At 39.7% G+C, this 24,739-nt stretch overlaps 1 protein-coding gene and 1 pseudogene across 6 annotated transcripts in view; one reads left to right on the top strand and one right to left on the bottom strand.

Moving 5' to 3' along the window:
• The window catches only part of Syne2 (spectrin repeat containing nuclear envelope protein 2), a 329,254-nt gene that overhangs the window by 252,235 nt on the left and 52,280 nt on the right, over positions 1-24,739 (bottom strand). The gene's annotated exons all lie outside the window — the stretch shown is intronic.
• LOC125615211 lies at positions 20,530-22,254 on the top strand (annotated as a pseudogene).

Genomic DNA, 24,739 nt, shown 5'->3' with positions numbered 1-24,739 from the left:
TTCAATACTCACAGTGATGGAAGTTCCAACCTCCCAGCCTCACTATTTCTTGAATTTCTCTTCAATAAATGTGTCTTCTGCCCTGCCTCCCTCACTGTCCTGGTCACACACAATATTTTTCATTACTAATAACTACAACTCATCCATAATCTCAATTTGGTGCACCTGCTTTTAACATCACTCCCTGTCTATCGGATTGCCCCTACTAGTGGCCCAATTCCAACAATCCTTTAAGCCCTCTGGCAATTCCAAGTCACTGGTTCTTCTTGCTTTTCACTGTCCTTCATCCCCTTGAGATCCTTCCTTCCATCCTTTTCCATTTTAAATTCCATGCTCAATTTTTACGGCACCTCACCCATCTCGTATTTGCTTGGCGCTTCATCCTACAGGCATGCTGCTGAATGTGGCTGGGGAAGCCCCCAAGAGTGCTGACCACCTCGATGCTGTCCAGTGGTCACGTTATCCTGGCCCCTCCCATCCCCAAATGGCAATTTCACAACTTCTCCTTCTTCCTCAAACATCCAGTTTGCCCCCATCCTTACTGTCAGCCAAGACCCTGCTTTTCCAAGTCACTTAGTGATCATCCCACCCCTCAACTAAGAACATACCAAAATGGTCTACCACCAAACCACAAGCTCAGATGAACTAGCCTTGCTCATGGCTAAAGCCAGTCTCTTCCCTCACATGCTAGATCCTATCCCTTAGCACCTGCAAGGACATTTTGTTCCTTTCTTTTCTGTATCATTTTGGACCATTCCTATCACAATAGACTCATTTCACTCATATGTGAGCATAGGAAAGTGATGCCCAATTCATTCTACTGTCTTTCCTATTCCCATCCCCCCCTTCCCTTCATTCCCCTTTGTCTAATCCACTGAACTTCTCTTCTTTCGAAATGGGGTACCTTAAGAATCTTATAAATGCACTTTGTAATTCTCCCATTTAAAACCAAAAACCAACCTTGACCTCAGTTCCCCATAATCATATCCCCTTTGTGGCAAAAAGCCTCAAAAACAATTTATTTTCACTGTCCAAATCCCCTCCTCATTTTCTTAATTGATCTCACATCAATCGGGTCCTCTTCATTCCACTGAACCTGCTCCCTCACCCAGGTCTCCATGAATCAAGGTTATTAATGACTTCTTCTCACTAAAACCAATGGCTGATTCTGTCTTCATCTTACCAGACCCATCAGCAGCACCCAATGCAGAGGACCTTTCTCTCTCTCCCCCTGATTCTAGGACCTATCCTCTCAATTTTCCCTCCTACATCATTGGGTGTCTCCTCTCTTTCTCTCACAATTCACAGCTAATGCCTTTGGAAACCTTCACAGGTCCACTTTCCAAATATATTCAGGATATAACCACTTCTCATTATCTCCATTACCATCACCAAGAACCAAGTCACCATTACCGCCACCTGAATTACTGCCAGCAAGCCATGGTACCGCTAAAACGTTAGTTCAGATGAGGAAAGTCCTCTGCTCAAAACCTTGGTGGGGGCTTCTCGCCTCACTGCCCAACACCATCCGGCCCCCAGCTCTTTCCCACTTGTTCATTCCGCGCCAACACACCAGCCTCCTATTTCCCCCCCATCTCTCCAGACCCATTAGGTACTAGCTGTCCTCTTCCAGAAACGCTCCTGTCACAGATTTCCACAAAGATAACCTTCTCCTCTCTACCAAATCTTTGCTTGAGATGACACCCCATCCCTAATGACTCCCCTACCCACCCTATTTTAAACTGGAACACCCCAACTCCTGTTCCCTCTTGTCCTGCTCTACTTTTTTTTTTACTTCTGCACTGGTCACCTTTTAACATTCTATGTAAGTTATTTATATGCTGTATTTATTATTTAACATCTCACTCGTCTCCCAATGGAACGTCAGCACCATTCAGCCAAAGACGTTTTACCTGTGACACGTCCCCAGTACCCAAAAGAGCCTGGTCCAGGACAGACACCAAACAAATATATACTGAAATAACAATTCGATCATGTGAAAAGTATTACCGTTATCCTTCTTTGCTTGCTATATTGGGAGGCAAATGAACCTTTATGAGTTTATATTCCTTTCTGTTAAAGTTATCTGCTCTACTTTACAAGGCACTGTTTTTATTTCACTGTTCCCATCTCCCCCTATGAATCTCATCAATTCCATCACAATGGACTGAAATTGTTGGTATGTAGCCTGTCACATGAGTAGGAGCATGACATCAAATTCAAGTTTTCAAATAATGTTTATTTTAATGAGAGTTCTGATTGAGAAACCAAAAAAAAGGGCTAAGCTGAGCAAATGGGAATGTAGGGTGTTACAATTGTTTACAAGTATTGTGACCAGTTAAAGGTGGCACACACCTATAATCCCAGTGGCTCGGGAGGCTGAGGCAGGAGGGTCGCAAGTTCAAAGACAGCCTCAGCAAAAATGAGGCGCTAAGCAAATCAGTGAGACCCTGTCCCTAAATAAAACACAAAATAGGGCTGGGGATATGGCTCAACGGTCCAGTGCCCCTGAGTTCAATCCCTGGTCCAAAAAAAAAAAAAGATGCACTTAGTCTCAATGTAATTTTTTTCCTTTTTAAATCCACGTCATTTTTCATGCATTATCAGTTTAAGTTAGTCATAGCACAGTGACTTACCCTTTCTAGCATGCTCCATAATGGTGAGCTACACAAGCTAACAGGACACTCTGGGCTTTTGAGAGTTATTGCTATTTTATATTAAGCCCATGTTGCAGAAGAATTACAAAGAACCGTTAATTTTGCCCTAGTAGCTCAAAATGTTACTAAGTCTCCTGGAATTTTGAAATATGATTGTCCCTAGTTTCAGCAGGTGATATAACAATAAATTTTAGACATTTAGACACTGAAGGCTAATTTTGTTTCTCAATAGAAAAAAAGCTGGAGAACAAGTTTTTATGATTCCAAGATCAAGTTACATGCATACAATAACATTAAACAAGTAAGGAAGGACCTAGCCATTCCCAACAATAAAGCAGAAGTTCAAAATAAAGACAAAATTAACAACAATAAAAGAAAACAAAGGTGATTCTTTTTTCTTATCCTGAAGGAACTGGGGAGGATTTTTCGTCTAAAATCTAATGGGGGTGGGGGGGTGGGGACTAATCAGGTCCAGGAGACAGAGTCTGCACCATCTTTAGGGTTGGAAGGGCAGGGAAGACAGCAAAATGCACCACAAAACTGGGTGCAGAACAGCATCAGGTGCCTAAGGTGTATTCCATGTCCTCTATCTGGAAATCTCAGTCAAGACAAACTACTTTCCAATAGGATAAGTGATCATTTCATGTCTATGCAATACTGGACAAAGAGGGTCTTGACGCTGAACAAACTAGGAACTATGCACTTTCCCAGACTAAGAAAACAGGCAGCAGCTAGGCTGTCACAGTGACTCGGAACACTGAGGCAGGACGATCGCAAGTTCAAAGCCAGCCTCAGCAACTTAGTGAAGGCCTAAGCAACTGGGTGAGAGCCTGTCTTTAAATAAAAAAATAAAAAGGGCTGGGGATATAGCTCAGTGGTTAAGCGCCTCTAAATTCAATCCCTAATACTCACACCTGCCCCCCTCTCCCCCGACCAAAAAAAAAAAAAGAAACAAGGAAGAAAGAAAGGAAGAAAAGAGGCAGCAAATTCAGAAGTCTAATTGGATTACTATATTGGACCATCTAATCTTATCTCTGAGGTTGCACTGAGGACTAACCCCAGACACAGGTATAAACCTGAATTTAAAATAATCAGAAATTTCTTGAGAAACCCTAAAGTTGTCCCTGTCCTAAAGTGATTAAACTTTAGAAATAGAAACAAGGGAAAAGGCAACAGGAGGAGCAATTGACAAATCCCCGCAGGTACTCTCCAGTTAGCAAAGAACAGGGCACAAACAGGCCCTTCAGAGAAGAGTGTGGAAAGGCTTCTTCCTGCCTTTTTATTCATTGTTCAAACTTAGAGAACACCTCTTCATCCTGGAAATAGGAACCCTTTAAATGGAACAAAGACCGATTGCTTAACAGCAAAAGAAGGTGTCCCCGGAGCAATTAGACACCTTTGTAGCAGCTCAATTAAATGGTTTTCTATGTGCCATGCCATTTATCCCTTGACACACTTTTCTCACGTTTTTCACACTGCCTTATCCCTGAATAGCAAAATTAATTCAACAGGAACGGGAGCCAAATAGCTCACCCAACAGTAGGATAAGTAACCTTTTGTTCTTTTGAAGACTGAACCATTGGGCGAGAAATGATTGAGAGACGTGTGCTTAAAGCAACATAATAAAACTCCTATTAGAATGGCATGCACAGAATAGTAGCTTTTAATCAGCAGGTGTTGGGGGAAAAAAGCAAGAAATAAAGAGAATAATAGAACAAATGATAAATTTTGTAAAAATGCTAAGAAATAGAAAACGAGAAATTATCCCAAATGTTTGAGGTGAATAAGAAATATATATTTATATATTTGTAGAAAATGTAAGAAAATGTAGAGAGTAAACTTCATTCTGGTTCATATAATCGTCCTTGATTCTCATTCTTAAAAAATGACTGACTGGGGCTGGGTTGTGACTCAGTGGTAGAGCGCTCGCCTAGCACATGTGAGGCCCTGGGTTCGATCCTCAGCACCACATAAAAATAAATAAATAAGGGCTGGGGATGTGGCTCAAGTGGTAGCGCGCTCGCCTGGCATGCGTGCGGCCCGGGTTCGATCCTCAGCACCACATAAAACAAAGATGTTATGTCCGCCGAAAACTAAAAAATAAATATTAAAATTCTCTCTCTCTCTCTCTAAAAAATAAATAAATAAATAAAATAAAAGGCATTGTGTCCAACTACAACTAAAAAATAAATATTTAAATATATATATATTTGACTGAATATGAGAAAGGAGGCAAAGATTTTTCTCTAGGTGACATTCCCAGAAAAATAACATTTAATCCCTGAGTTTGTTCTTCATCAATCTGCCTTTGTGAGTTGACAGTTCATCTCTGTAGCTGGTAGAGAGCTAAACTGAAAACAAACTGATTTAAACTTAAGGGTGCAGATTTCAAAGCCATTTCCAAAGCTCATAGTAAAACCTCCATGTCTGCTCAGTCTCAGCGAGTTCCTGGGGTTTCACAGAAGTCCATCCACAATGTCGGCTCCCAGAGTCTGCCCTGGTAGTGAGGCTCAAAAGCAGTTTCCTAAATAAAAAGTCACCAGCTTCCCCCTTTCACCTAACCAAGAGTGACACGGGATTGAAAGCCTCTCCCAGAGTCTTCCTCACTGTATCAGTGAAAACCCCTCCCTATCCAGGAACTTGACTTCTCTATTGAAAGCTGATTGACAACAGGTTCTCTGCACACAGCCCCAGATTCATTACTTTGACCTTTCACTCTCATTAAAATCCTTTGACCATTCCCTAAGTCCTTAATGAATAAATTATAAAATCTTAGCCAATATTCTCAGTTAATAGTAATTTGGCTCCAATCTACTTTTTCCTGACACATAATCTCTCAAAGACTCTATGCATATCCTATTTCTCCAGCCAAACTCGAATATCCACAATTCCCCAATTAAGTGCCCCCTTTTCGGCACTGCCATTCGGTGCACCTTCTGGAATGGCCCATCTTCCCATCTCCCTCTGCACCCCACAGCTTCAGCACTCAGCACGATATGCTTGCTGTTCATGGGGCATTTGATAGATGTTTGTTAAAACAAAATATATCCTCTTCAAAAGTCCCCTTTCCTAAAGTAAAGCAGAAATCATTTCTTCTGGCTCTAACCCTGGCAACACAACATTGAGTCCTTTCTCATTACAGATTGTGAATCTCTAATATGAAAATCCAAAATGCTTCAAAATCCGAAACTTTAAGTGCTGACATGATTCCACAAGTGAAAAATTTCATACCATGAAACTTTGTTTCATCCGAAAAAATTATTAAAAATACTGCATAAATTATCTACAGGCTAAGTGCATAAGGTTTATTTGAAACATAAATGAAATTTCATGTTTAGATTCAGGTCCCATGCCCAAGAGACTTCATTAATATATATGTAAATATTTCAAAAAAATTTTTTTAAATCTAAACCTGTAATAGTTCAGTTTTAAGCACTTTAGATAGGAGATATTCAACCTGTATTATTGTTATTATGAATAATCTATAATAATCATAAAAAATTCAAACAGTACATAGGGATATAAAATAATAGAAATTAAAAGTTATTCTTAACCTTCCAATAATCCCCATTTCTTCCTCAGCAATAACATTAGTTAACGGTTCTGCAGCATTCTTCTAGATGAACATCCTTTTAGATATTGAAGAACCGTTAACTAATAAGGAACATAAATTCTAAACATAAAGAATATAAATTCTAAAAGGCAAAGAATCGTTTCTGTTGGTCTCTGGGTCCTTAGCTCTTAGAATAGTACCTCGCAAAGAAGAAGGCACTCCATCAATATTTGTTGAATGAATGAACATCTGCACACATACACATTTAATGAATATACACAATATAGTTTTATTTTTTAAGTTGATAATTCAAAAAGCAGAAATTTAAGTATACTGCTTAAAGTAAAAAGGTATCTGCTAGCCAGGCTTGGTGGTACATGCTTGTAATCCCAGCAACCTGGAGAGGCTGAGGCAAGAGGATTATAAGTTCAAGACCAGCCTCAACAACTTAGAGAGACCCCATCTCAAAATAAAAATAAAAAGGGCTGTGGATGTAGATCAGTGATAAAGTGCCCTGGATTCAGTCCCAGTCCTAGGACGGTATGGAAGAAGAGGCACTGCTGAAGAAAGACACTCCATTTGTGGACCGCTACTCTTCATATTTCCCATACGATACCAAATGTATAGAGTTTTTCCTCAGATTAAGCAATTCTCCAATTCCATGATCATCTACAAGTCAATTTTTTAAAAAATATTTTTCAGTTGTAAATGGACGCAATACCTTTATTTGTTTTTTATGTGGTGCTAAGGACCGAATCCAGTGCCTCACACATGCAAGGCAAATGCTCTACCAACTGAGCTACAACCCCTGCCCTACAAGTCAGTTATGACACTGCCTGGAATTAGTGTAGAGGTCACAGGTAGATTGCCTCTTACTTCAAATGCCAATCACAAGTAATGGGTCCCCAGGTTACCTACTCTTTTATTTGACTTGGCTACAAACCAGGGATTCCTAAGACACACCGCCTTAGGTTCAGATATTTGCTACGATGGGTCACAGAATGCACCTGAAATTTGCGTTTACCTGAGTAAAGAATATGATTTTTACAAAACAGATGAACAGACAGATGAAGAGGGACACAGGTCAGGGTCTGGAAAGATCCAGAGCACAGTGGTTTCTATCCTGTGAAGTTGGGGTGTCCACCCTCCCAACATGTGAATGCATTCGCTAACCAAGAAGGCCTCTAAACCCCATACTTCAGGGATTGTTTTTATGGATGCCTCATCACACAGTCATTATCAATTATTAATTCACTATCTGGCCCCTATTCACTCTATGGAAGATGGGATGAGATGGCTGGAATTTCTAACTTTCCAGTCATAACTTACTCTTTCTGGTAACCCACCCCCATCCTGAGGCTCTCTGAGAGCCCATCAAAAGTCACCTTATTAAAACAAAAGATGCTCCTATTACCCAGGAAATTCCAAGGGCTTTGGGAGCTCTGTACCAGGAACTGGAGTCAAAGACCAAATATTAGAACAAAAGATGCTCCAAGTACTCCTGTCCCTCAGGAAATGACAAGGGTTTCAGGAGCTCTGTGCCAAGAATCAGAGACCAAACATGTATTTCTTATGATGTCACAGGCCTGGCCTAATGAGACCCAGTCGCCATTTACTGAAACAACGCTGCCAACTCACTGTTACCTAGGACTGGCACGGTAAGGATGAAAGTCAAATTGTGTGACAATATCACAACACATTTTAGCCATGCCTTCTAACAGCCATCCCAAAGAATCTTAATCAAGCTGTTATCCAATAAAAAAAATAACTTTAAAACAGGGAGGTGCTGGGGCTGGGGCTCAGTGGTACAGCACTTGCCTAGCGTGTGTGAGGCACTGGGTTCGATTCTCAGTACCACATATAAATAAATAAAAATAAAGTTCTATCAACATAATAAAAAATATATTTTAAAAAAAGCTGCCTCTCCTATTGTTTCTCGTGGAGATAACAAACAAAACAAATAAACAAATTAAAGGAATAAAAGCACACAGGCATGCACAATCAAAACAAGAAACACCTTAAATATTTGAAGGATAAACCAGAAAAGGCCTGTTATTTAACTACAGTGGGGGAGAATAGTAACTCATGGAGACGGGGAGAGGTAATAATGACAGTACCCAGAAGTAAACAAACAAACAAGAAAGGAAAAGAAACAGTCTCAAGACTGAGACCGCCCCTTGGGAACTGGTAGGGTGAGTTTAGGAAATAACTCCTGGCTGACAGAAGCCAAAGCACAGGTGCCACCGCCTCTACCTTCAAGTTCCACTTCACACACTTCCCCCTGGAGAGCCTAAGACGTCACTATGGAAAAGCAACATTCTCCTGCCACCCCAGGACTGAAATCAGACTCCCCCCTCCCTGCCTGTCCTCAAACCAGCTCGGGATTTCACACCACCATCCTTGCCACCTCCCGTCCTGTCATCCTCAAATCCTGCCAACTCTGCCTCCGCACTGCTCCGAAATATCTCTTCCCACCCCACCTCCACTCCTCTCCGGCCCTCTTCCCTCCGGTTCAATCTGCTATCAGCTTGGCCTGGAATGCTTCCCTGGACCGCCAGGTCTGCTCTGCATCCTTCCAATCTGTTCTCCCCCTCAGCCAGGAAAGCTGACCAGTTTCTCTTTTCACCCTTGGTTTCTCCAGCTTCACTGGAGCTACATCTCCAATGCTCCTTGCTGTTCTTAGGATCAGCAGCAAAATCCTGAACAGGGCCTGTGAGGCCACTTGACATCTCTCCAACCTCTGCACACCCCATGTACCACATGCACCCCACATGCTGGGCTCCAGCTGTTCTGGCCTCTGTCAGGGTCTCTACAAACCTTCCTCTCTGCACCTAGTTTAAAAAAAAAAAAAAAAAAAAAAAAACACTGGCTCTAGAGACAGACTACCTTTGTTGGATCCCATATCTGCCACTTACTGACTGTGCACCTCAGTCTTCTCAGGGGACAGTAATACCTACTTCATGGAGGTGTTAGAAGGATTAAGTACTCTACTGACTTAGATCTGAGGTCAGCAAACTCCAGCCCACAAGCCAAATTTGATCTGCTGCCTGTTTTTGTAAATAAAGTTTTATTGGAACATAGACACACTATTGGTTTACCTGTTGCCTGCAGCTCTGTTCATCTACAATGACAAAGTAATTAAGACAGAGACCCTGTGGGACTCAACACCAGTATTTCCTACCTGCCCTTTACAGAATAAAAGTCTGACAATTCCTGGCATAGACTATACTTGGTCTACACAATAAATATTAGTTATAACATGGATAAACTTTGAAAATATTCTGCTAAGTAGAAGAAACCAGTCACAAAATTCTATATATTACATGACTCCATTTTTATAAAATGTCCAGAATAGGGAAACCTATAGAAATGGAAAGTAGATTAGCTGGTGGTAGAAATGGACCTGGGGGTGCTGATAGCTAAAGGTTATAGCATTTGGTTTTAGAGGTGAAAAAATAGTCTAAAATCCAGCATGGTGATAGTTGGACAACTCTATGAATATGCTAAAAACTATTAAATTAGACACTTGTATTAGTGAATCGAATGGTATGGCATGTGAAAATTCTGCATGCAGTACCAGGGGTCCAACCCAGGGCCTCACACATGCTAGGCAAGCATTCCTCCGGTTCCATTGGAGCTAAATCTCCAGCTCATGCATTTTATCTCAGATTATATTGTAATAAAGCTGCTCCCCAAAAATTTAGCTAATATCTGAGATTATCTGATTCATATCTGTCTCCTCATCAGCAGCAGGCTCCCTCCGACCGGGGCCATGTCTGACTTTGCTTCTTGTTTTGCCTGGAGCACCTCCCACAGTGCTTTCCACGCTCTATGAGCTCAGAAAATACTTGTTGGATGAGTGTTACATAGCTGGAGGAAGAGGGAGCAGGAGTTTGTTGCTATTTTTCCCAATCAGTGGAGAGATATAAGTGTTTCATTCATTAGGAAAATATATGACATACAAACAGTGATTTCTCCTGAGCCTTAGCATGTGGAATTCAGCCACAGGAGCAGGCCACACCCTTGTATAAACACCTGAGATTTTTCACACTAAGGCTTTTGTTTCTAGCCTCCCTGGAACATAGCTCCTGGCTCTCTGACTAAGCAAATCTGATATTTCTAGCCCAAGAAAATGAGCCTGGAATACAGATGAAATGGCTAGAATCAGGGTGCTGCCTCTCCCTCTTCTGACTCACCTGAGTTGCTCAATAAATATCTGAGGAATGAATAAATCAAGAAATGACTCCATTTCTTTTAACACATATGTGTTACTCTTTGCCTCCTCTCTTCTTTTCCACATAAAATTGTGAATGCTTTGCTTGTGAAAAATCAAGACAAGGGAGCCTGACACTTTCATACAGCTCAAAAAGCACAGTAGGAGGTGCTCCAGGCAAAACAGGAGGCAAAGTCAGACATGGCCCCCGCTCTCAAGGAACCTGCAGCTGATGAGGAGACTGGTACTGATCAGGTCATCTCAGATTAGCCAAGTGTCTTAGGATGCTATACAGTATAAGAGAGGTATACTGAGATACATGAGATTAATATCTCAGAGTTGACACTCACAACTCAAGCTCAGGCTTGCTGAAGCAAGACATGCCCAGGAAGAAGTGGGAATTCAGAGGAAGGAACCATGACACTTCACAAAAGCCTGCCAATAAGGGCTCCAGTGGGCATGGTGGGGGGTGGGGGACAAGGGGATACTGGGGATGGAACTTGGGGACTGAACCACTGAGCCACATCCCCAGCCCTATTTTGTATTTTATTTAGAGACAGGGTCTCACTGAGTTGCTTAGTGCCTCACTTTTACTGCGGCTGGTTTTGAACACGTGTGTCTCCTGCTTCAGCTTCCCAAGCCACTGGGATTACAGGCGTGCGTCACCGTGCCTGGCTCAAGTGGGCGCTTCATACGTGAGAAAACTGTTGCTCCCAAAAGATGAAGGATTTCTATTCACCCATACAGTAAAACATTTTTTGAGGGCTGGGGTTGTGGCTCAGCGGTAGAGCGCTTGCCTGGCATGCATGAGGGACTGGGTTCGAATCTCGGCACCATGTACAAGTAAATAAAATAAAGGTCCAACTAAATAAATAAAGTCAACAACTAAAAAAATATTAAACAAAAAAAAACATTTATTGAAAGCCTGCTCTGTCTCCTAATGCGCTCTAGATCTCATATCTCATGCAGAAGAACTTTAAATCCAGGTGTATCTAATTCAAAAATTCATATTCTTTTCATTACAATTCAAAATTGGCTGAAATATCAAATCCATGGCCAATCCAGCTACCACCCTCTTTCTCTCTGCTCCTTCAAACCCAAAACGTCCACAAGGAGTTGTCTATACACTTTGTCTTCACTTCCTTACCTATTACTCACTTCTCAACTTACTATAAGCTGGGTTGACAGGTCATTCCCCTGAATTCTCAGGTAGGCCACATACAACACAGCCATTGATGAACCTAATAGGTGCATCTCAAGACTTATCAGAGATTTTAAAACCTCTGACTCATCTCCTACCCTCTCCTTCTTGAAATACTCTTCATCTTTGGAGTCTATAATGCCACGTTCACCTGGTTTTCTTCCGACTTCTCTGAACACCTTTCTCAGGTTCTAGCACAGATTTGTCTTGCTTTTCCTATCTCTAACGTTCTTCCTAGATCTTTCTACTCTTTTTTGAGATATTTCCATCTACTCCAATGGATGGAATCAATTACCATTTATACACTAATGACTCTCAAACCTTGACCTCCAGCCCAGTGTCTATTTGTCCTGAGCTTCATTAGATTGTTTTCTGAGCACCTCCACTTACTTATTGTATAGACACCTCACCCTCAGCATTTCCAGAGTGTCATCATCTCTCACTAACTCCCTCCTCCACCAAAGCTGTTCTCCTGCACTTTTTTTTTTCAGTGAATGGTTCCATCATCCATTCATTTGCCCAAGAATAAACTCGAATCATTTTTGATACTTTCCTCTCCCTGATTCCTCCATACTCAACCAAAAAATTCCCTCTTGAATACCTGTCACCTCTAGATTGGGGACACCATTTTCTCTCAGCTGGACCCCATAATAGACTTAAACTGGACTTTCAACTTCCACACTCATTCCCATAGAGACAAATCCTGCAGCCTGGGGGATTTCTGGAACCAGAACATCTTTAAGTATGTCTTTACTCAAAATCATGCAACTGTTCCTCCTAGGTCTTAGAAAAACTTCCAAACCCCTGCATGTTTCAAGTCCTTGTAGAGCCCTTTAGTGCCTTATTTTTTCACATTCTCCTTCCCACTCTGGTCCTCAGTCCCACTGAACATCCCTCTCCTAGAGTATGCCATGTTCAGTCTGACCTTCTGGCCTTGCATCCGCCCATCCTACGCCTGAAGCACTCCTCTCATCCTCTCCCTGCATGTCTGTTAACATCATTTAGGTCAAAGCTTGGGAATCAATAGCTTCCTCTGGGAAGCCATCCCACACTCCCAAGTCTGGGTTCGGTACCCCTGCTCCATACTTCCACAGTACCAAGCCTTCTCTCTCTTGCAGCACACACCACATGATACTGTATGAGTATGTGTACTCATGTGAATCCCTATAACCAGAAAGTGAGTTTTAGAAGAGCATGTGCTATGTACCACCCTGTGTGCTCAGCATGGTGCCTTATATATAAGAGGTGTTAGAAAATATTTGTTGCATAATGAATGAAGAAACAAACAGGACTCTAAGAATAAATTAACCTATGCTTATAAAAAGCATGACCAGTAATGGAATGGGTATCTCTTACCTTAAAAAATCCTACATCTCTCTTCATCTTGGGCCTGATATTTCAGTTCCCCTTCGCAGAAAAATTGCTTTAAAGTGTTGATTAAGTCACCACCTTAACTTACTACTTCCTCATACATTCTCTCTGAGGCCCACTCTAGTCAGACTTCCATTCCCACCACTTACAAAGGTAGCTAACTTCATCAGAGCCACCAGCAAGCCTGATTGCCCCAACACAGTGTTCTCCTATCTACCTTACTCAAGAGCTCTATAGTTTCAACAGGTGGGCCACTCCTCCTTCTTGAAGCCCTGGCATCTAGAGTTTCCACGCCATCACGCCCACCTGTTTTTCCTTGTGTCCCTGGTACTCCTTCTCAGTGTCCTTTGCTGGCTTCTCCCCTTCTGCCTGACCTTTAAACACTAACACATCCAAAAGGTCCGCTCTTGTTAAACACCACACAGGTGATCTCGCCCAGTCAGTCCAGGGCCGTGAATGCCCATGTAGTAGCCATGTGCTGTGGTCTTCCGAATCTCTACCTCTCCCTTATTCTGGACACTTACAACCATCTATATACTTGACTTCTCCGTTTGGATATCAAAGAAGCATCTCACACTCACTGTGACAGAAATAAACTCTTGATTTCTCCAAAACTTATTCATCTACCAGTATTGTTCATCACAATAAATTATAACAACTTCTCAACTGCTCAAGGCAAAAGAGAAATTCTCCCTAATTTGTCTTTTGCTCTCACCCCACACATCCCCAATATTCACAAATATCTTAAAAAGTCCCTGATTGGTTATGCCATTGCTATAACCCTAGTCCAAACTACCATAATACCTTATCTGAACTCCCACAAAAGCATCCTAATTGGCTCTCCTGTTTTCCTCATTCTCCCATATAACCAGATCATATTACTCCTCTAATTTAAGCCATCTAGGCAGGCATGGTGACAGGTACCTATGGAGCCAGCTACTCAGGAGTCTGGGTGGGGCAGGAGGATCTCTTGAGCTTTGGAGTTTTAAGACCAGTCTGGGTGACATAGCAAGACCCTTTTTCAAATAAAATTAAAAATGAAGCCTTCCAATGGTTTCCCAGTACACGTCTCCTGGACAGCTGTTGAATCTGCTTGGCTCAGCTCTGCCTAGCCTGCTTCTCAAAACCAGCTCAGGCCAACACAATCCAGCCACACTAGGCTGCTTTTGCAAGCTGAATTCACCAAGCTTCCCTCTACCTTTCAGCTTTTCCTTGATCTCCTGCCTTAAACCAGAATGCTCTTACCCTACTCTTTGCATAGCAGCCCTAGTGTTATTCAATCAGTCCTAAATTGTCCCTCTGCAGTTAAAGAAATCACCCACTCTACTGAGCCACCCCCAGCCCACATAAACCCACTTGAATCCTCCATTTAGCACTTACCACATGCTGATATTTTTCTTGAAAACATATATATATAGAAATTTCCTAAGTTAAACATAAGCACCAAGGGTTTGTGAAGCTTACTGGAGTTGTTCACCTTAGTATTTTCTTACCTGAAGTAGTACATGACACAAAGTAGGTCTTGGGAAACATGCTGCAAGAATGAATCAAAGGACAGATTCATCTGTACTCATAAAAATTGACCATTTAGTGTAATAAAATGGTAAATGTGAATTGACCTGTACTTCTGAAATATTTTTTAATGAAAACATCAAACCCCCAGGAAGTTTTTTTGTTTTGTTTTGTTTTGTTTTTGCAGTACTGGGGATTGAACCCAGGGCCTCATGCATACTAGGCAAGTGCTCTATCACTAAACTACATCCCCAGAAAAGACCTCCTGGAAGTTTGGGCAATAAAACATACAGAATGAGGCAGACAGCAGAACTACAGGGTAGAACTCATCCCCACTATTTAAAATCCTACTTAACTGAAGAAAAGGCTAACAATTCCAATGTTTTGGAAAGATCTTAAAATATTCTCAAATTTGAAAAGGGTTGTTTTGTCCTGCATTTGATCCATCAGCCTTTTACCTTGTAATATGACACTGTTGATGCAAAAGGTAAGCCCTTGTGCAGTTAAAGGCAAGAAAAAAAAAAAAAATTCGACTAGTGAGGGCTACTCACCCCACAAGCCAACAGCAAGAATGTGTGAGTATTTTTTCTGCTATTTTCTTCCCATGCTAATTCAACATACATCACAGAACCTCAATGATCAGATTATTCATTAAAATGTGATATCTCTTATAGGGCACAGTGGTGCACACTTGTAATTCCAGTGGTTCAGAAGGCTGAGACAGGAGGAACAAATTCAAGGCCAGCCTCAGCAACTGGCTGGTGCCCTTAACTTAGTGAGATTCTCTCTCAAAATTAAAGGAAAAAAAATAAAATTAAAAGGCTGGGATGAGGCTCAGAGGTAGAGTGCCCTTGGGTTTAATACCCAATACCAGGAAAATAAACACATAAAAATAAAATAAAATGCCTCTCCTCCAAAGATACACTTATTAAAAAACTTCAAAATATTCCATTTCTCTTATAAATCATCCATATGCTTTCATCTACCACTTTAACATGACTCTACAAATATATGGTGGTATTAAACTCTCACTCTCATATATGTTAAAAACAACAAATGTGGTAATCTTTTATCAAAATTTCCCTGAATGATTTAGAAAAAGTGGAGTCATTCAGAGAAATTATAATTGCTGATGTTGAAATCAGATCACAAAAGTTATCTAAGGGCACACTTAGAATGCCCTCCAAATTTCAGAATGTTAGATCACAGACTAAACCCATCAAATGCTTATAAATTAATAAACTACATTAGCCTCTTAATTCCCCATTTTCAAAGTGATATTTTGAACTTTAATTTTTTTTCTGATACACTACTTCAAACTCTGAATAATTACAACCCTGCCCAACACAGATGCATACACAAAAGCTCAGAAAATCTTCTATCTCTCATGGGGCTAATTAAAAAGGATTTTTTATTTCTATAAGGAATGAATGAGATCTTTGTTAACCCACTTTAACAGGACTCTAAATGACCCTGGATTTATCTTGCCCTAGTTTTCAAAATGTAACTGACCCAGAATAATATAATCTTATCTCCAAACTCCTGGCAGAAACAGAACTAAAGTTCCCAGAAGCCAAAATCAAACATGCAACCTAAGAAAAAATAATAATATATACATATGTATCTATCCTTTTCCTGAAAATTACTATATACTACAAACACCACAAGAGCTCTTATTTTATTTTCACTTAATTGGTGTTTTTTTAAAGATGATAAAGCTTTATAATGCCAAGGCAAACAATCTTCCAAGAAAACACAGCAAAGGACGATATCAACTACTACGATTATCAGAACTTCCTGGAAGCTTTGTGTTATTATGGTACAACACTGATAGCCAGTGAAGGACTGTAACTTGATTGTTTTCTCTGGGTGTAATAATCATCCAACCAGCCAAAACAGACCCCAGGCGTGATTTGCTTTTACACATAATAATTGAGCAGTCTAAACTGGTTAGGGAACCAAAATTATTAACTGTTAATACACATCTCTTTCTTACCCCTCATGCATCATTTCCATCAAAATTTTACCCAGAAATTTTCTTGCAAAGGGATAAAAATTCCACTTGGAAGATTTTTTTATTAATCCAGTTCCTTTTTCTAAGACATCACAGGGATTCATTCACAGCCACAGGTAGAACAGAGTCTGTCTTAGAAACATGATACTAAACATACCAATACCTCACTGACTCATGTCTAAAGAAATCTGTGTTTCCATCCTAACCTGCCAGTTTTTCTGAACATTGAATGATTCTTTTAATTCAGGATAATTTATAGGACTTTGTGTTTTATACTGGAATGGCCACTACATTATTCATTATGCAATTGTTTACTGAAGGCCTAAAATATTCAGAAATTTCACTGGCCATAAAAGATATGGCAGTATTATACTCAGGGCACCAAATGTGCACATGGAGGAATTCAGGATTATTGAAGTAAGTGATATTCAAAAACCCCAGGAAAAGCAGCAATTACACGGAGCTAAGTCAGAAGACAACAAACCCCAGGGAAGCCTTGACCAAATTTTGATTTTTTTTTTAAACAATGATTGGAATACATCACTCATCTTCCAAATAATGTGATATGAATTCAATTTTTATTCTTTACCTCCCTAAAATTGAAACATGAAAAGATAACCCAGACAACAATGCTAGCTATACTTTGGTTGGATTTCTACGATAGATACCAAAATGTAAAGTGATTGGATCTGCATCCTTGGCACTTCCACATGGCATCCACAGGCAAAGGAAAACTTGCTTTTTAAAAGTGCTTGATCTAGTTTCCTTTGTACCCTTATCACTCAGCACCCTGCACATAGTTGGCCTTCAGCATTTTGTAAGTCATGGTAAATTAAACATTATGTCTCATTATGATGCTTCAACCTAACCTATGAAAGCTGGATAATGTTTTTTACTCCAAAAGTAGAATATTTTTAATTGACAGAGATCACTGTGTGTTTTTATCACGTACAATATGATTTGATTTTTTGGGGGGGGATACCAGGGATTGAACCCAGGGGCACTTAACCGCTGAGCCACATCCCCAGCCCTATTTATTTATTTATTAAAAAAATTTAAGTGGGGGAGACAGGGTCTTGCTAAATTGCTGAGGCTGGCTTTGAATTTGCAATTCTCCTCGGCCTCCTTAGCTGCTGGGATTACAATCATGCACCACTACACCAAGGTGTGTGCACGTACATTATATAATGGTTAAATATGATAATTAACAGATGCAAAACCTCATACAGTTATCATTTTTGTGAGAGTATAGCATCCATTCTGTTTACATTTTTTAAGAATACAACATATCATCATTAACTATAGTCACCTTGCTGTACAATCAGTATCTTGACATTTATTCCTCCTATCTAATTTTAATTATGTATCCTTAACCTGGATAATTTTTTTTCTAGGGTATTTTTTGTTTTGTTTTGTTTTGTTTTGTTTTTTTGGTACTGGGGATTGAATCCAGGAACACTTAACCACTGGGCCACATCCCCAATACTTTTTATTTTTTATTGTGAGACAGAGTCTTGCTAAGTTGCTGAGGCTGGCTTTGAACTTGTGATCCTCCTGCCTCAGCCTGCCAAAGCACTGGGACTACAGGCATGCACCACTACATCCAGCTAGATAATTTTTTCCCAGATAGATAATTTTTAATGTTATTCCAAATAAGAAATAAAGTGAAAGCCTCCCTTCAGATGAATACTCAGTAAATAATGAATATATTTAAATGGATAATAACCTAACTATAGAGACTCACATTTCACTGTGGAGCCCTACCACGCTATGATATCCACCCACAAGACACAGAGGGTTTTTCAATGTTTTACAATACATCATCTAGGTGACAGCAGCACTGAATATGAGATATGCATATTATCTGAAATGACACAGTAACTGGGCTGAACATGTTTTTATACAGATCCTTGCAGATGGTTAACCATTCACCAGCCTCTTGGCAGGATTGCAAGAAAGGTAACTTCTTGTGTGGTGGTAAAGGTAATTAGACACTAACTCAGTGTCTAATTCAGGATAACATTCTGCAGCTAGATGCTGATTTTCTAAGGCATTACCTACATCATTTTTAAAAACAAAATAATTTGCTGTGTTACATAAATTATTTCCTTTTATGACCATAAAATATTGTTTCAGACAAAATATGCAGTAATTATTTCCATAGGATAAAAGGGAAAGAAGTAGGGCTGGAGCTGTAGCTCAGTGGTAGAGTGCTTGCCTCGCACTTGTGAGGCCCTAGGTTCAATCCTCAGCACTACATAAAAATAAAGACATCGTGACAATCTACAACTAAAAAAATATTTTTAAAAAGAAGGGGAAAGAAACACTACTTTTTCAAGGGACAAATCCAAATGGAAAAATTTAAAGATTCTATAATGAATGCATTTTGGTGGGGATGGGGAGTACCAGGGATTGAACCTGGGGGCCCTTACACTGGGAAACATCCCAGGCCCCCTTTTTTTTTTTTTCAATATTTTTAGTTGTAGATGTTCACCATACCTTTGTTTATTTAGCTTTTTTTTTAATGTGGTGCTGGGGTTCGAACCCAGTGCCTCACACATGCTAGACAAGTACTCTACCACTGAGCCACAATCCCAGCACCCCCAGGCCTTTTTTATATTTTATTTAGAGACTGGGTCTTGCTGAGTTACTTAGGGCCTTGCTAAGTTACTGAGGCTGGCTTTTTTTTTTTTTTAATAATGTTGTTGGATTTTTTTATACCTTTGGTTTATGTATGTATGTATGTATTTATGTATGGTGCTGAGGATTGGACCCAGAGCTTCACACATGCTAGGCAAGTGCTCCCTCCAACTATAAGCTATAACCCCAGCCCCCTGAGGCTGGCTTCTGAACTCACAATCCACCTGCCTCAGCCTCCCAAGCCACTGGGGTTACAGGCATGGGCCACTCTCCCAGCTTATAATGAATGTCTTTTAATAGTCTAAATTTCCATACCTTAAATTTGTTTAAAATGTGGATCATTTAGATTAAGACAAAATGCCCTGAACTAAAATTCAATTTTTACATCAACGCACTCAAAAGCATAAATACAATTCCCTTTTCTTCCTAACCACTCAAACGTTCCCCCTGCTAGACCAAAGAACCTAAATATCACCCTCAAAAAGTACCTCCAAATCCCTTTATACAAATATTTTCTCAAAGACAAAACAAAAATGAAGAAAAAGGAGGAAATTGCTTACTGACAAAGCACCCCTGGTTTTCAGGCCCGCCCACCTTCAGTCCCTGCACACATGGGATACCTGTTCTCACAGCTTATCAGTGATGAATCACCACATTTCAATTCAGGCATTTTAATTTTTTTTTTTGAGTGCATTATTCTGAGCCAAGGTGTGGTCACAATTCCCTCACCTCAGATGAAGTTTTGCTCAAATAAAGTAGGCTTTATAACTTAATTAGACCATCATACTACCTCTATCTGCCTCTTAAAACAAAACAAAACCAAAAAATGTTCTGAAATGAAAATGGGGGGAAAACTTTCTTATGAGCATTGATCTTGAACCTCTCAAATTACACAAAACCTCCATTCTCAAATTACCCCAAGGATCAGTAAGGCTTCCCACTTCTTCCCCATGGATGATGCATCAGGCACTATGATCCTTGAAACACATCATGTAAGTAAATTACTCAGACTGGCTAGTTCCTAGATATGACATTTTCCTTGCTAAATAGCTCATACTAGTCTTCTATTGTAAAGCACATTGTATGACCTAGTTATAATCCAAAGCATGCTATATTTCTAGTAATTTGCTAATTATTTTGAGCAATTTATAATCCTGAGATCACTAAGGTGAGCTGAAGATGTCCATCCACATTCTAGATTTAAGTTTGCTCTAGACAGAAGAGAGTAAGGCTGAGACTTAATAGACTCTCAGAGAAAGGTGGAAGGGAAATTATGCCTACCAAATTGTTCTTTGAAGTGTGTCAGAGGGAGTGCTATACAGTGAAAAGAAAACTATACTCCAAGTCAAAACCTAGTTGCTCATCAGCTGTGTGACTCTGGGAAGATAATTCAGACGTCCTGAGCCACAGCATCTCTGTTCACCAAACATATAAAACCTTGTCATATGGTTGTAAAGATCAAGTGAAAGAAAGTAGATCCCATGAGATAATGCAAAAGTGCTAGTAAGCTAGAACATGCTATGGGAGGCTCACTCTGTAGTGGGGAACAAAGTATTATTAAATACAATAATTATAATACTATGAATGTTGAAACAGACATAAGAAAAAGAGGGAGCACATACTTTGGCCTCACAGAGAAGAGCTCAGGCTGAGGAGGCTGAGGCTGGCTGACCCTGGGATGGATGAGTTGGACTCCATTGTTACAGAAGAAGTCAGGGCTACAAGAGAACAACCTGAGCAAACACACTCACTCTTGGGCAAGGGAGATTATGCCCGTTGGAAAAATGTGGGGGCTAAAACACAGTGTGCCTACAGAGGTGTGGTGGGAGATGACAGCAGAGAGAAAGGCAAGCACCAGATCAGAGAGGACCTGTGCCTACACCAAGAAGTCTAAACCCGTCCTGTGAGTGTTGGGAAGACATTGAAGAGACGTGTCAAAACAACACAACAACAAAAACAAAAAAACAGTAGTATCAAAACTCCTGTTTTACAAATTTTTCCTATATACCAGGAGGTTTCTGCTCTAGCTGGGTGTTCCTGGACAAAGATTTTAACACAAAGATTTGTGGCCATAAATATATAAAAAGAAATGACGCTAGCTCGGGAGACATGGCGGGCGTTAAAGCTCGTGTGGCGTTATCCTTCACTGGGGCTATTGGGCTGACTTTTCTTGTGCTGGGATGTGCCTTGGAGGATTATGGTGTATACTCTCCCTTTTTTGTCCTGATTTTCCATGCCATCTCCCCTATTCCCCATTTCATCTCCAAAAGAGTCACATATGACTGTAACACAACTAGCAGTGCATATTTCTTCACTACTGGAATTGTTGTTTCTGCCTTTGGATTTCCTGTTATTCTTGCACGTGTGGCTGTGATCAAATAGGAAGCCTGTGGCCTTGTGCTGCAGGCAACACTGTCATTTTTCTTACAATTCAAGGTTTTTTCCTGGTATTTGGAAGAGGAGATGATTTTAGCTGGGAGCCATGGTAGCACTTTATTTTGATAGAGAACACTGTATTTCTTAAGATTTGTACTGTATGTATATGTGTGTACCCGTGGCATTTTACTATGGGATTTAATATGCTGGGTTTTTTATACCTTTATATCATGATCACTCTAAGGAAGACTTCCTAAGTAAAAGATTAGTTTTATTCCTAGATAATGGACCACTATTTTTACTGAAGTTGAACTATGTTATTTGTTTGGCTGTTCACATAGCCAAACAGCTGCTCATCTGTACAGGCCACCTAAACCTTTTGTGTGGAGGTGTGCTTAGACAGGTGAAGACACTGAAGCAGGTCTTTTATAGCTCAGAAAAACTTGGCTCCCTCTGTGTTGTAGACCCTTGCTTCTCAGAATGTGGTCCACAGACCAAGAGCACCAGCATCTCCTAGCTTATTGGAAATATAAAATCTGAAGCTCCTCTGCCCACCACCCAGACCCAGTGCATTTTGATGAGTGAATCATATTCACATTAGAGTTTGAGAAACTTTGTTATAAACATCATACCTAGCTAGCTTCCTTGTCTTCCCCTTGGATCGATCACTTACCCTCTCTAGGAGTTCTGCTCATTTGAGGGGAAAAAATGCCCTTATGTGAGGAGGAGTTCAGACTCTCTTTGGTGTTTGTGAACTGTTCCAAACTGTAATATATGGGCTATTTCCCAAATTTGTGGAAAGTGTTTTCAGTGGGAAGCAGATATGTCCATCATCTGAAAGGCGGTGCCTTTTTCACAGTGCTAGGGCACAAAATAACCCAAGCCCCACTGGCATGCAGGAGAGGAAGGCTGGGCTGGAACCAGTCCCTGCTTTAATTATGAGGAGAGAAGAAGAGATAGGCATCACTTTTAAATTTCCCTTATTAGTCTTGCACTTCTTCCTAACCCCTTCCTAATGCTACCTTATCCCAACTCCTCAGCAGTTCTGATTTGCCCTTTCTTCCTGATGGCTCTGCCCTTCTCCTTTCTCAAGAAATACTGGAGCCAAGTAAGCAAGCCAAAAGTGAACTGCTGGAGTTTATTTACATGTTAATATACTTAATGGTACTTCATTCAAAACTTTATGCCACCTTTAAATAAATCATGGGAAATACATGTCATGTTGTATCTTATAATCATAGTTTTTCTAGCTCATCTTTTTGTCCACAAACCCACTGAGAAAAGAAAATATAAGAAATAGAACCACTTGATAAGAAGAAAGCCGATGGTTTTAAAACATTAATGTGGCAGTTGACATGTGTACAAAGCACAAACCTTGAGGTTTGTGATCTTAGTAATTAGCACACCCTTTGTTTGTTGGTGTGATGTTGGAACCAGAAGAGAAAAGTGATAACTAAAAGAATAATGTGCAATGTTGTTTTTTGGCCTTGTGCATGATTTCATGTTTTCAATATTCCGTGTACACACAGAATTGTTGAAGTTGTCATTTGCAATATTTACATTGGGAAAACTATTTAAATACTTTGTAATTTTAACTGGCATTTTCAACCATGACACTTGCACTTATTATATTATAATAAATTTCACTTTTAACACACACAAAAAAAGAAAAAGAAATGACAATACATTTATGGAGTCCTTATTCTGTGCCAGGCACTGTGCTGTGCCCTTTGTGTCTCTTTCTCTTTGGGAAAACTGCAATGAGGGCATGTTCATCCATATTATGCAAATGAGGAAACTGAGGTTCAAAAAAAGAAGTCTCCTGTATAAATTCAAAGAGCCACTAAGCAGCAGAGCCACCACTAGACTTTAGATCTAGCTGTTTATTTTAGCCAAAACGCTACAGAAAAAAAACAAGCACACTATTTTTTTATTTAAATGAAAATTTGATTCCAACTACTTCTGAATATTATGATGTATTATAAAAATTAAAAATTTGGGAGGTCAGGCATGGTGTCACACATATATAATCCTAGAGGCTAAGGCAGGAGGATCTTGAGTTCAAAGCCAGCCTCAGCAACTTAGCGTCCCTAAGAAACTCAGTAAGACCTTGTCTCTAAATAAAATAAAAAAAAGAACTGAGGATGTGGTTCAGTGGTTAAGTGTCACTGGGTTCAATCCCCACTACCAAAAAAGAGAAAAAAGAAAAATTTTAAATTCTTACCTCAAATACTACCTCCCAACAACTTAAATATTTCTTTTATTTTTTTTATTGGTTGTTCAAAACATTACAAAACTCTTGACATATCATATTTCATACATATTTCTTACTCTATACAAATCACAGTATTTACATGTTTTTTTTTTTTTTTTTTTTTTTTTGGTGGTGGTGCTGGGTATTGAACCCAGGGCCCTATGCATGCTAGGCAAGCACTCTACCAATTGAGCTATATCCCCAGCCCCCAAAATCATAGTATTTACTTTTAAAAGACTGATATAGATATAACCTATTCCATTATCTATAGATTTCTATCTTAACCTCAAGGACAAGAAGCTAATCAATCAAAAGACATTTTTAATCAAGAAAATATTAGAAAAGCATCTTAGAATCCTTATCATAAATGACTAAAAAAAAAACTATGACTTTTAAGTATTGTCCTAAATATTTGTATAGTACTAGCCATAATCTTAATAGTACTTTAAAATATATAGTTTTATAAATATAGATTTTTTTTCAATAGCCTTAGTTCTTCTATACTAACTCACTCTACAATTCCAATATTTGTTTTATCAACAACATAAAGTCTAGTGGCTAAGGAATTTTTCAAATTACCAAACTCCATAAAAAGCACTTAAAAAAAAAAAGCAGTGCTTTGAGATGCACATACAGAATTCACATGATTGACAGATCCTTCCCAAATAACATTACTAATAGTCCTTTCTATTGAGGCAGAATAGGCAAAAATAAGGATATGCATTTAAAAGAGGCTATGCAAAAAGTACAAAATAATGCCAAGCAAACTATGGCTAACCAATTGGTAATGCAAATAAAATGCATACTTTCAGAGTAAGAAATCAGAGATATCAAATTCCCAGAGAGCCAGACAGGAATAAAGACATTTAAGTGCTACAGACTGAAAGGGTTCTACAGTTGGAAAAATACAGATATATCTTAAAAAAAAAAAAAAAAAAAAAAAAAAAA

Source organism: Marmota marmota, unplaced genomic scaffold (genome assembly GCF_001458135.2).
Source record: "Marmota marmota marmota unplaced genomic scaffold, marMar, whole genome shotgun sequence".
Taxonomy (NCBI): Eukaryota; Metazoa; Chordata; class Mammalia; order Rodentia; family Sciuridae; genus Marmota; species Marmota marmota.
The sequence above is the reverse complement of the archived record's forward strand: the minus strand, read 5'-3'. Positions and strand labels throughout refer to the sequence as shown.